Genomic DNA, 12,485 nt, shown 5'->3' on the forward strand with positions numbered 1-12,485 from the left:
AGCTTACATCTGGCTGCCCCTTAACAAACCCATTTATCTCTATTAAAAAACAACAGCAACCTCTCAAATGTATCACATCAACTGCCCTGCCACCTTAAACCTACACTACCCAGGCAACACCTTAATGTAGTTTCCAGAGTTATAGACAAAACAGGAAGCAATCCTGTCAGTTGATACAGAGTACATCTCTACAAACTATGAACCTGAATGGCTGAGAAAGTCCACGGTTAAGCCCGGATGAAAAGCAAATGTAAGTAATTTTGAAAAGTCAAGGTCTCTCTAACTCACTCTGCTCCCAATGGCTGTTGAGGCAGGAAAGCAGCAAGTGAGCAAAGACCAACTGTCAAGAACTTGTTGTTCCAGCAACCATGTGACTTCAGAGGTCATGTGACACCTTCTCTCATTATGACTTCAGCGATATGTCAATAGTTATTTAAATGTCTCTCACACTCTTAAGCCCAACCAGGCTGCTTGCAATAGTGAAATAAATCCTTGTCCTATGGATCATAAATACTCCTGCATGGGCTGCTGTCGGGCTGCTTTGTTTTTGTTTTTCTTATAAGCTCATAAATGATAAGTAGTATCTCTAAATGAGCATCCATTAACTATCTTAGTTAATGACCTGGAGCTATTTACCTACTCCTTTTTAGGTAAAGAGTCAAGAATGGAATATTAGAAGATGTTGGAGAACTAATTGCCATTCAAAGCACTATTTATGTCACAGAAGCCTGGTCCAAATTCAGAAAATGTTAGCACTAAAATAAATCTTTCTTTTTCTTGTCCTGACTTAGGGCACAATCTTAACTAGCCAGGCTGACCTTAGGCTGGCTGAACCAAACTCTCACAATTAAGGGGGAGATGCCTGTTAAAGGTACAGGGTGCTATTTCCCCCCAAATGCAAATCCTTTCTGCAGCTGCCATGCAGGAGCCCCTGATGAGGAAGCCCTGCGCTCACCAAGTAGGTGCCGCTGCTGCTGCTCTGGCTCCAGGTTGGGCTGAAATTAGAAGCCAGGCAGATTTTGAGAGCGGGTGGGCGTGTCGTACTTCTGCGCATGTGCGCAAGCATGACACACCCCTCTGCAAGCATGACACACCCACCCGTGAGCGTGACATGCTTCTCCACAAGTGTGACATGCTCCCTCCATGAGTGTGACATGCCCAACTGCGAGCAGGGGGTGCCCCTGCCCCCCAACTGGTCCGCACTCCCAAAAAGGTTGAGGACTGCTGGTGTAAGGTATGTAAAGGGATCCCTATCCGCCTGAGCCAATCATTGACTGATAGATTGATTGATGTGCTAGACTGAAGTCCCATTTAATTCCCTGGCCTGCGCTAGCAACAGACTCTTGAAGCTAGTGCAGTAGAACCAGAGGAGAGAATGGTGGTTTTAGTGGTGGTGAGAGCAGTCCCTCTAACAACTGGCAGAACAATGGTCTCTCCCAGCTGCTGCCTTCGGTGGTGCATTCCGGCAGAGCTTTGGAAGAGGCAGGTGGTTTGCCAGCCACTGCATTCCTCATTCCCCACGCCGTTGTAGATTGCCCTCTCCAGCCCTAAAGGAAAAAAAAACAAGGCAAAACCCTAATATTGTCAAGGATGAAGCCTAAGATTTAATTCTTCTCTTAATATATATTTCTGTGAATGGGTAACACTCAGATGTCTCTTAGCTGTATTTTAATTCTTGTTTTCCCACACACATACACACATATATTTGTAATGAAAGATGGCAAAAGAGGAAAAAGCTTAGCCCAGGATTATTGCGCTATAAAGGGCCTTCAAGGACACCTAATTCAAACATCTGTTGTGAGGTTTTCAAATCATTTGCAACATACTGAGGCAGCTCACTTAGGAATACAACCTTATAATATATTCACTACCTAGAGCACCATTGCGTTCACATCTTACTTTCCCTCTAAATTATTGAAGTGCACTCCATACACAGTTTCAATCTATGTAATCATTTGCGTGCCATCACGTTGATTCCAAATTATGGCAATCTTTACCAGGGTTTCCTAGCCATAAAGTACTTAAAAGTGGCTTACTATTCCCTTCTTCTGAGAGCCCTTTGGGACTCTACCGCTTGCTCAAGGCTACACAGGCTGGGTCTGCTCCTAGGAGGCACAGTGGGGAATCGAACTTCCACACGTCGGCTCACTGAGCTATCCAGCCCACAATCTTGGGATTTACAATTAAAGTAAACAAACAAGCTCTGATAACTTGGCCTGTCTTAAAATATCTGTATTACCAAATGTGAAAATGATACATTTTGAACTTCAGCTCCCAGGGAAATTTGGGGAGTTGTAGTCCTTCCTCTCCAAAAAAGATAGTGTTTTCAAACTTTTCTGTTAGTAGCTTGTTAAAGGGTCAAGTTAGATGCAATTTTAACCACAGTTTAAATTGCACAATTATGATTAACCATGTTATTTTGCTTACAAAAAAGTGGCTATAGTGTAAGTGTATGTTCTGGTTTGGGAGTGAATTGGTGTGGGAGAGAGATTTTCCCCCCATTGAAGTTGTTATTTGTCCCAATATTAATTTGAGAAAGTGAGAAATGTACAGAAAGCTCCACTGGCTGCCAGTCCATTTCTGGGCACAATTCAAAGTGCTGGTTTTAACCTATAAAACCCGAAAGGCTGCCTCAAGAATCACATTTTCATTTATGAGCCTGCCTGGCTGTTAAGATCATCAATCCTTTCTCTCAGTCCCACTACCTTCACAGGTGTGCTTGGTGGGGACACAAGAGAGGGCTTTTTCTGTTGCTGCTCCAGGACTTTGGAACTCACTCCCACAGGAGGCCAGGCTGGCCCCATCTTTACTGTTCTTCTGCAAGCAGACGAAATCCTTTCTCTTCAAGCAAGCTTTCCCTTAATGACTGGCTGCCTGAGTGAGGTTTTTAAATGGGTGGTTCTGCCTTACTGCTTTGAATGCATTTTTGGCATTACTTTCATTTACTGTTTTTTTTAAGTGTTTGACCCTTTTTAGTGTTCATATACTTATTGTTCTTAGCTTTCAATATTGCCTTTTAATGATGTAAGCTGCCTTCGGTCCTCCTTAAGGAGAAGGGTGGGATATGAATGAATGAATGAATGAATGAATGAATGAATGAATGAATGAATGAATGAATGAATGACATTCCACTGGTCCTTGCAGCCAGAGGAAAAAATGCCTATGACAGAAATATGTGAGAGGGTACTCTTAGCAATCTAATACCTGGGAATGAGCCCCACTGAAATCAATACAGTACTTCTTACTTCTGACTAGACATGCAGCAGATTGCAATGCCATGTATCTATGCTATGTTATTTCAATTTTTACCAGAATAGGAGTGCTGCTGCTGTCTTTTACTTTAAATACATACATATATTCTGGTTTTATGAAAGAAGCCTTTGGCAATGAAACAAATTTTCTGGCAGACAGCCCAGAGGTCAGGAATACTATCTGGGCCAAAGGTTCCTAACTATTTTTCCTGACTGGGTATGAACTTGGAAGCTGCCTGGTATTTAGTCAAAACACTAAGCCCGGATTAGCTGTGCTCTTTCATTTCAATTATCTGAAGAAGGAAAAGCCCACCCAACCTTCCCTAACCGGGGCTATACTGGCAGGGGGCAAATTTTAAAGGATTTATGAGGATGTGTTCTGTTTTGTTTTGTTAAAATTCGAGCAGTGATTCAAAGGATGGTCATCTTGGCAGTCACCATTTTTGCACTGACATGCCCTAGAACAATGGTGTATCAGGATATTGTGGGAGGAAATGACAGTCTAAGTAGCTACTCCTCATGTCGCCATTGAAAAGGTTCTTTTGAGCACTGTAATGCTGAGTTTCACATCCCCAAAGTACATTTTCTGAGCTCTGCTCATTGTTAACATAAGGAAGGGGGGCATGTTTTTGTCCTGCTGCCTCCCAGCCAGCAATGGTAAATGTGATCTCTATGAATCCCAAGCCAGAATTAAGATTGCCAGAAGAAATATCAACAACCTCCGATATGCAGATGATACCACTCTGATGGCAGAAAGTGAGGAGGAATTAAGGAACCTTGTAATGAGGGTGAAAGAGGAGAGTGCAAAAACCGGTCTGAAGCTCAACATCAAAAAAACTAAGATCATGGCCACTGGTCCCATCACCTCCTGACAAATAGAAGGGGAAGATATGGAGGCAGTGACAGATTTTACTTTCTTGGACTCCATGATCACTGCAGATGGAGACAAATTAAAAGACGCCTGCTTCTTGGGAGGAAGGCAATGACAAACCTTGACAGCATCTTAAAAAGCAGAGACATCACCTTGCCAACAAAAGTCTGCATAGTAAAAGCTATGGTTTTCCCTGTAGTGATGTACGGAAGTGAGAGCTGGACCATAAAGAAGGCTGACCGCCGAAGAATTGATGCTTTTGTATTGTGGTGCTGGAGGAGGCTCTTGAGAGTCCCCTGGACTGCAAGGAGAACAAACCTATCAGTTCTAAAGGAAATCAACCCTGAGTGCTCACTGGAAGGAGAGATCCTGAAGCTGAGGCTCCAATACTTTGGCCATCTCATGAGAAGAGAAGACTCCTTGGAAAAGACCTTGATGTTAGGAAAGTGTGAAGGCAAGAGGAGAAGGAGACGACAGAGGATGAGATGGCTGGACAGCATCTGCGAAGCAACCAACATGAAATTGACACAACTACGGGAGGCAGTGGAGGATAGGAGGGCCTGGCGTGCTCTGGTCCATGGAGTCACGATTAAATGATGACAATGAAACATTAGAAAGGTGCCCTTGTAAAAAAGAATGTACCAGGTCCTCTATCAATTGCCAAAAATTGCCCCTCCCAAACATCTTCATTTGCTAGTGGGGTGGCAAATCTGGTGGCATATAATTAGAAAAGGGACTTCCTTCTGTGCTCAGTATGTCTGATTATCACAACAAGAGTTTTTCACACTTCCTATGGATTGCAAATTAGCTCACCTTGTTTTGCAATTGATCACTGAGAAGTAAGCAAAGGCTCCATTTATGAAATGCTGAGTCATCAAGGTCTAGCTGAAACATATCTCTGGAACATAGCCAATTTCAACTTCTAATGACAGACTCTCAGTAACATAGCTTGGCCCTAAAATTGTTGTAGACTTCTGAATTTCTGGTAAAAGTCCTTTTTGCCATGCAGTAGAAGTACAGAAATGTACAGAGGAGAATTGCTGCAAGTTCCCCTAGAAAACACCCCTTTTTCTTTAACTGGCATTTAAAGTCTCAATAACTCATTCATGAGACATTTCTAGTACAAAGAGTGAAAAACTTCTTTTTAACTTACAGTTGTTTGAAATTATAGACGTGTATACTGCTTTCTTTACTATACATAGTTGGTAACCAATTGAACAGTTCAACAGCAAACAAACTACTGTGTCACCAACCAAGAAAAGAGAAGGGCAAGTCACTCAGCAGATTGGCAGGGCTCTCTTTCAAATCAAAGGTTGGAAGGAAAAGGTTGGTTAGTGCTGAATAGAAAATCACCTCAGCCCAGAAAAGTCACTCCCAGTCACACAAAATGTAGACATCATGCGAGGGTGCAAATAAAACTCCAACAAAAGTTACCTATCTACCGCTATGCTAGAGCTTCTCAATTTAGTAACATAAATGGGCAGAATGCACTGGTATAAATGTACCATTCCATTAGTTAGTTCCATTCCATTCACTTCTTTTCATATACAGTAGTTACTAGAAGCTCATTTAAGACTACAGTAAATAGTGCAGTAGTGGCAGTAAAAAATGCAACACTCACTGAGTCCATTTTGTCTCTCTCTTGCCTTTCTCCTCCGTGACAGCAACTGCGAAACCTGAGATCCAGATACCCTATCACTCACGTTGCCCATTGTACCCTTGGCTTGGGAGGACACCTTGTTATTTACATGCTAGAGAATTACCCTTTGTTAGAAGTCTCTTATTCTGTAGCCAGTAAATGCTTCATTCTCACTCACACCAAAACATCCCCCACAGTTAATGGTGAGCATGATTTTCCTTCCATTCAGGCAAGGAAGATCATGCTCCCCATTAACTGTATGGCTTATCTTAGCCAAGATAAGCCATACAGACCTGAAGGACACTTTTTGCCTAAAGGTCACTCCCATTGTCCTTGTCTTGCCTTGCTGAAGGGAAAGCAACCAGTATGTGGGAAGAGGAGCAGTTGAAGGGCTCATTTTAAAATTCACATGGATCAGGAAGCATCTTGGGTTAAATCCTGAAAGAGATGAAGTTAAAACATATGTATCTCACAGGTTGGGCTAGCCCCCCCCGCCCCCCTGTCACTACAATTTATTTTGGTATTTCCTGTCGTTTTTGCCTTCAGAGCCTTTATACAGCTTTCGTCAATAGCTACTTACTTGAATGCAAAAGCACTATCAAGCTAAGAGGGAGGAAACTTTTATGAGAGGGAACCTGATGATACCATAGCAACAAGATCAAGATGAAATGCAGCTTGTTATCTTAAAAGTGCTTTATGAAATTGCCACAAACTTGCTAATACAACTAGATCTTTTGTTCAGTTTGGCCTGTTCTGTTTTCTATATCACTTGCATGCTCTCCCTACTACCCACCCCAATCTATAGTGCTTTGTTTTGGCTTAAGAAATGGTCAGAAACCAGCTTTCTGGGCTTCTGTTAGTCTGTTCGCAAAACAGAAACCAAAGTAGTGTGACACCTTTAAGGCGAACAAATTAATTTCAGCATGACTTGGAGCATTTACATTCCAATCCAGGTCACTCAAACTTGCCCAAGTGGCAGCAGTGCTTGGCAGGGAATCCAGAGATGGACAGGCTTGGTAGATGGTTCTCCTAATCAGTAACCTAGTCTGTGGAAACATGCCCAAACAACAACCCAAAAGGACTTTGCTCCTGGCGGTGACCGAATGCACCAGAGCATGAACAGAAAGGCATTCCATCAGGCAGAAGATAAGGTAATGCGAATTTGTAGTCTAATTTACCTGGCTGACTGGCTATTTACCAAAAAAAAAAAAAAAAAAAGGAAAAATCCATAACTCAACCACTAGCCTAAAAGTTTTAGAATGCCATCTTAAATTTTCAGACATTTCCTCAGATCCAGAAAACAAAGGAAACACTTTTGCCTGAAGCCCTCTTCAGGTGCTCATTGCATTTGTAAGTGCTCCTGTCTCTATGACACTGTTACAGTGGAGGGTGACTGTGGTGCCAAACCTCCTCTCTGTGTGATACTGAACTGTAGAAAACCAGTGTTCAAGGCTGTAGAGGTAGCCTCTGCAGGTAGGAAACTCTCTGCATGGAGGGCTATGGAGGCCTAATGGAAGGAGAAGGCACAGCTAGTACTCAAATTCACCCTAGCCTGCATAGTCAAACATGAGGGAATCATAAGAGTTGCAGGATCTTGACATCTGGTAGATCCACGTTTCCATGTTGTCATATGGATATTTCACTACTTTTGCTGATTTATTTACGGAATGTGGATGGGGGTTCCTGCCCCTATAAGAATCCTGTTAGATAAGGGTGAAAAAAAGAGGAGTTGTTCACAACTATTCGCATCACATGAGTGGATATAAGGACTAATCCTCCTCCTCATTGCCTTAGAACTGCAGAGCTAAAAGGGACCCGATGGATCATTGAGTCCATCGCCTGTCAAGGAAGCACGGTGGGGAACTGAACTCCTGACCTATTCAGAAGTTTCATCCTAATATTAAAAATTCAGGGCCACCCTACTAAGAAAATAAATTTAAGCATGTGTTAAGTGAAAACCGTATAGAGAGGTACAAAGCAAAATGAAAAGAAATGCATCATTATTTTAAAAATAGCATAGTTGATAAAATATTTGAATAGATGCCACAAGCCCAGTCTATTGGGACCTCATTCTTCTTCCACTGAAAAATTCATTAAATGTTATTCACAAAGAGAGGTTTGTGTAAAGAGCTCTCGCCTAATCCGCAGCTTCTTTCATTCAATTACACTTTGTAGTTATTAAAAGCACTTCTCCACAAATGCCGTCTGCAACATCCCTGTGTGAATATATAGTATGAGTCACCCACACTCCTGAAAATTTCAAGCCACTTATTTTTCCCCAGCAGTGACCATATACTTTACTCTAGGCCATCTCATTTTCAGGAGGGCTCTGGAAAACATACAAGATGAACTAAAAAGATTGCTTGGTGCATGTGATGAAGGGCAGGAACAAGTTAGAACAGTCAAGAAGTAATGGGGAGAAAACCTGCTTAGATTATTGTGCTCAGGCACATGGGCAATTGGAATCAATTTCTATTCAGACTTCTTAAAGTCAGGCTCAAGTCACGTGGTGTTTAAACAGTGGCCACATTCACATGCAATCAATTTATTTCTGGTGCCTTAAACCAGTTTTGGTGTCTACACTGCTGAAATGGACTCATTTCCTTTCTGTTTTAGGAGCACGCTGATCGTAAAGGTTTCAATTTTTTTTTAAGTGAGACATCAATAAATCGGGTGTCTAGGTGGTGTCACCTGGTGTCATAATAGTTGCTAGAAACCATGGGGGAAACACTGGACGGGAGAGGTGACCCTAGGCAATTAATGATGAAAAAAAATGAGAAGAGGGGTGGAAGGCTTCCAGCTCCTTTACCAGGCGATGCTCCTGGCATGTGAGCAATCCTCTCCATGTCCAGGCGCTCCCACTCTGTGCTCACTGGTCTTCTGCTGCACCTTCATCAGCCAAATTGAGAGACTGGGATAGGTGGCTGTCATCTAGAACATACAGAGAAAGTGATGCAGAAGTAAACATTTAAAAAAAAAGAATTTTTAAAAAGGAAAAACAGCAGTGCCCCTGCCACACAAAATCCACATAGGTACAAGTTAAAATGACGGCAGCGTTCACATCCACAAAATTCCATTGAACTGAATTGATTTTAGAAGTGAGGTATTTTCAAAAGGCCCTGCTAGGCAACTGGGAGGAAAAAACTTGCTTTGCAGCCCATATAAATTGATTTCACCCTTGCGTTGTGTGAATGATAAAATCTAAATCTATTTAAATGATGCTTAAATGTGATTCATATTGCCTGTATGGCTGCAGCCTTCGTCAATACATTTGTTATTGTCATGCACCATCAAGTCGCCTCCAACTTGTGGAGGCTGTATGAATGAGCGATCTCCAAAATGTCCTGTCCTCAACTGACCTGCTCAGCTCTTGTAAATTAAAGCCTGTGGCTTCCTTTAGTGAGTCAGTCAATCTGGTATTTGGTCTTCCTCTTTTCCTGCTGCCTTCCACCTTTTCCAGCATTGTCATCTTTTCTAGAGAATCCTGCCTTCTCGTGAAGTAAGACAGCCTCCATTTCAATATTTTTGCATCCAGAGATAGTTCAGCTTGGTTTCATCTAGGACCCACTTGTTTGTCTTTCCGGCATTCCAGGCTGAGTGGCTAGAGAGTGACCCGCCGAATTCTGCTTTAGTTCAGCAACATTTGGAAAATAACATTTTCTAGCTCTAGTGCAATCATGCCTCCTAGCTCCAACTAGATCAAGAGAACAATCTGTTAACAAGGTAGATGAAGGCAGTCCCACGCAGGCTTTCATCACATGATCCAGCATAAGTGTAGTATGCCTAGGCTAGGGGGAATCTGCAAAAGGCACAATTTCCAATCACAATCTGTATGTATGAAAATATGCAAATGAGTATGCTTAGGCAGGGGGCAGTACTTAGGCATGTCATCTGCATAAACATTAAGTGCACAGTGCAGACTTACACTTGGCTTATTAAAAACTTCCCATATTGCTTGGCTTGCAACATGCTGGAGGACATAGGTATTCAGAAATGAAAATTATTTTAGAATAAATGATGATGTTGATGATGGTTGTGGTGGTGGTGGTGGTGATGATGATGATGATTGGTATCTTGTGCCCGGTGCAATGACAGATGTGTGATTGCATAAGTATACTCCCTGCCCTGACAGTATTCTCTTTGCATCTCCCAATTCACACTGGTTGCAACACTGGTCACATTAGTTTTGTGATCAGTTGAACAACAGGGAGGCTCCTCTATGCATTTGTCTTTCTGCTCTGATAGATACTGTCTATAGTGATATTTATACCTTAATAAGATCAAGGTCACACTCACCACTAATATCATATGTATAAGATTTCAGCCCTATACACCTACCCTCAGAATGTGTGGAGATGATTGCAAGCTGAATGCAGTCTAAGGCTGAAGTTTGAAAGAACACGTTTATGAACTGAGGTAAATGTATATGCTTTGTTCTCTGAACCAGCACATGCATCCATAGCACACAGGAGGATGGGAGAGTCCTTATTCTAGAAGGAAAAGATGGGGGACAGGGAAGGAAAGAGAAGAGGTGACTTGACAAGTGATCTTTAGCTATCAACTTTAGATAACATCTGTCTGAAAAGCTTATGCAATAGCTTAATATTGTTAAGGTTATTTGTGGTCATTATCAAGAAAGTCTTGTTCAAGTGAGTTCTAAATAGTTAAAAGAAAGAAAGAAAGCTTTTGAGGCTGTCCTTCCTTGTGAAAAGGTCAACTTGACAAAAAGACTACAGTTGTTTTCAGCCTCTGGGGAGAAAAGGCTTGATTAGAACAATAGCAGTAGTTAAAAACAATAGTATGTCAGGCATGAAGTAATCATGGAAGGGGGCACCCCACACTTAGCATCCTGAAACATCAGTTCCTGTGTCTAAAAACCTCAGGCTATGTTATGAAGGCAAATACACTGGAACAAGCTTTGTGCCTACCAGCCCCTTCCTTCCTGCAATGTTCAGAGAAACAAACACAGTTGGGGGTCATACTAATTTAAAAAAATTAGACATTGTCATTCTGCTGTTCTCCTTGGCGTAGCAATTCATATGCTTGTTCACTGGCATGAATCAGTCATGATTCATAAATTTCTACCTGGTTGTAAGGATTCCAAGACACACTTGAACAGAGCTAGCATTGCAAAGCATGTTTCTTAAAGCAGCAGTCCCCAAACTTTTTCGGACTGCGGACTGGTTGGGGAGTGCGGGCTCCGTGTGTTTGTGGGGACTGGGAGCACCCCCATGCTTGTGGGTGGGCATGTCGCACTTGTGGAGGGGCTTGTCACGCTCATGGGTGGGCGTGTTGCACTTACAGAGGGGTATGTCTTGAGTGCGACATGCCCCTCCGCAAGTGCAACATGCCCACCGTGGGTGCTTGTGGGGGGGCAGAGATCCATCTCCGCGGCCCAGTTCAAGGAAGCCCATGGACAGACACTGGGCCACGGACCAGGGTTTGGGGACCCTTGTCTTAAAGTACTCCTATATTTCCCTCACTCATTTGGATTTACTTTGAAAACTTCACACTTCTAAACATTTGGCATATGGGAAGGATCCTCCCACAGCTCCTCATGATCATACTGAGGGCTGATTATGTGTCACTGAATACAAGGATGCTACCATCTACTAGGTCTGGGGAAGGAAGGAGACTTCATGTGTGCAGGATCTCTATTTTTATGGTTTTTGAGATCTATCAACTAGAGCTTGATGTGAAAGACAGACATATCAAATCCCAACATGCTGAGCTGAGAAATTTGTTTAGAGCACCTGAACTGAATGACAACCATCATGCTAAAATCCATCCCTGGTTATCACTTTCCCCAAACTTTCATCATTTCAATTAAATTCAGTCTAGTACAATTTGGACTGCAAGGAGATCAAACCTATCCATTCTGAAGGAAATCAACCCTGGTGCTCCCTGGAAGGACAGATCCTGAAGCTGAGCCTTCAATACTTTGGCCATCTCATGAGAAGAGAAATCTCCCTGGAAAAGACTCTGATGTTGGGAAAGACTGAAGGCAAGAGGAGAAGGGGACAATAGAGGACGAGATGGTTGGACAGTGTCATCAAAGTTACCAACATGAATTTGACCCAACTCTGGGAGGCAGTGGAAGACAGGAGGGCCTGGCGTGCTCTGCTCCATGGGGTCACGAAGAGTCGGACAAGACTTAATGACTAAACAACAACAAGTACAATTTAGGGCAGGAGAGTGTTATTCTGTTGTTACTTGTGTACAACTCATAGTAAGAAGTCCTTGCTGATGTCATGAGAAATCACCCAGAGATCCATCCATAGATCTCAATTTACTATCTGTCCACTCCTCTTATTAACTACCGTAAGGTAACCATTCCCATAGATATATAATTACTCAAGTGTACTAATAGTAGTCTATACTGATTATCCATAAAACCAAGAATCTTTTAACACCTTAAAGTCTAACTAGTTTTATTTATATAAGCTTTGATGGACTGCTGCCTACTATATCAGATTCATTAACTGATCTATTCAGTCAGAACACACACATACATTTATTATTTATTATTTATTTTTATTGGTGTTTACTTATCCCACCGTAGTGACATTAACTGCAGGAATACTAACTCTGTTTATTCAAATGTAGGAGAATCTGTTTATTAGTACAGAAATTATCTTTCAGCCATAAGACAAAACAAATATTAAAACAATGCAACAAACAGCAAGGATTAAAGACAGAAAAGTAAAACCTTTCAAAGAATGTA

This window comes from Pogona vitticeps, chromosome 3 (genome assembly GCF_051106095.1).
Source record: "Pogona vitticeps strain Pit_001003342236 chromosome 3, PviZW2.1, whole genome shotgun sequence".
Taxonomy (NCBI): Eukaryota; Metazoa; Chordata; class Lepidosauria; order Squamata; family Agamidae; genus Pogona; species Pogona vitticeps.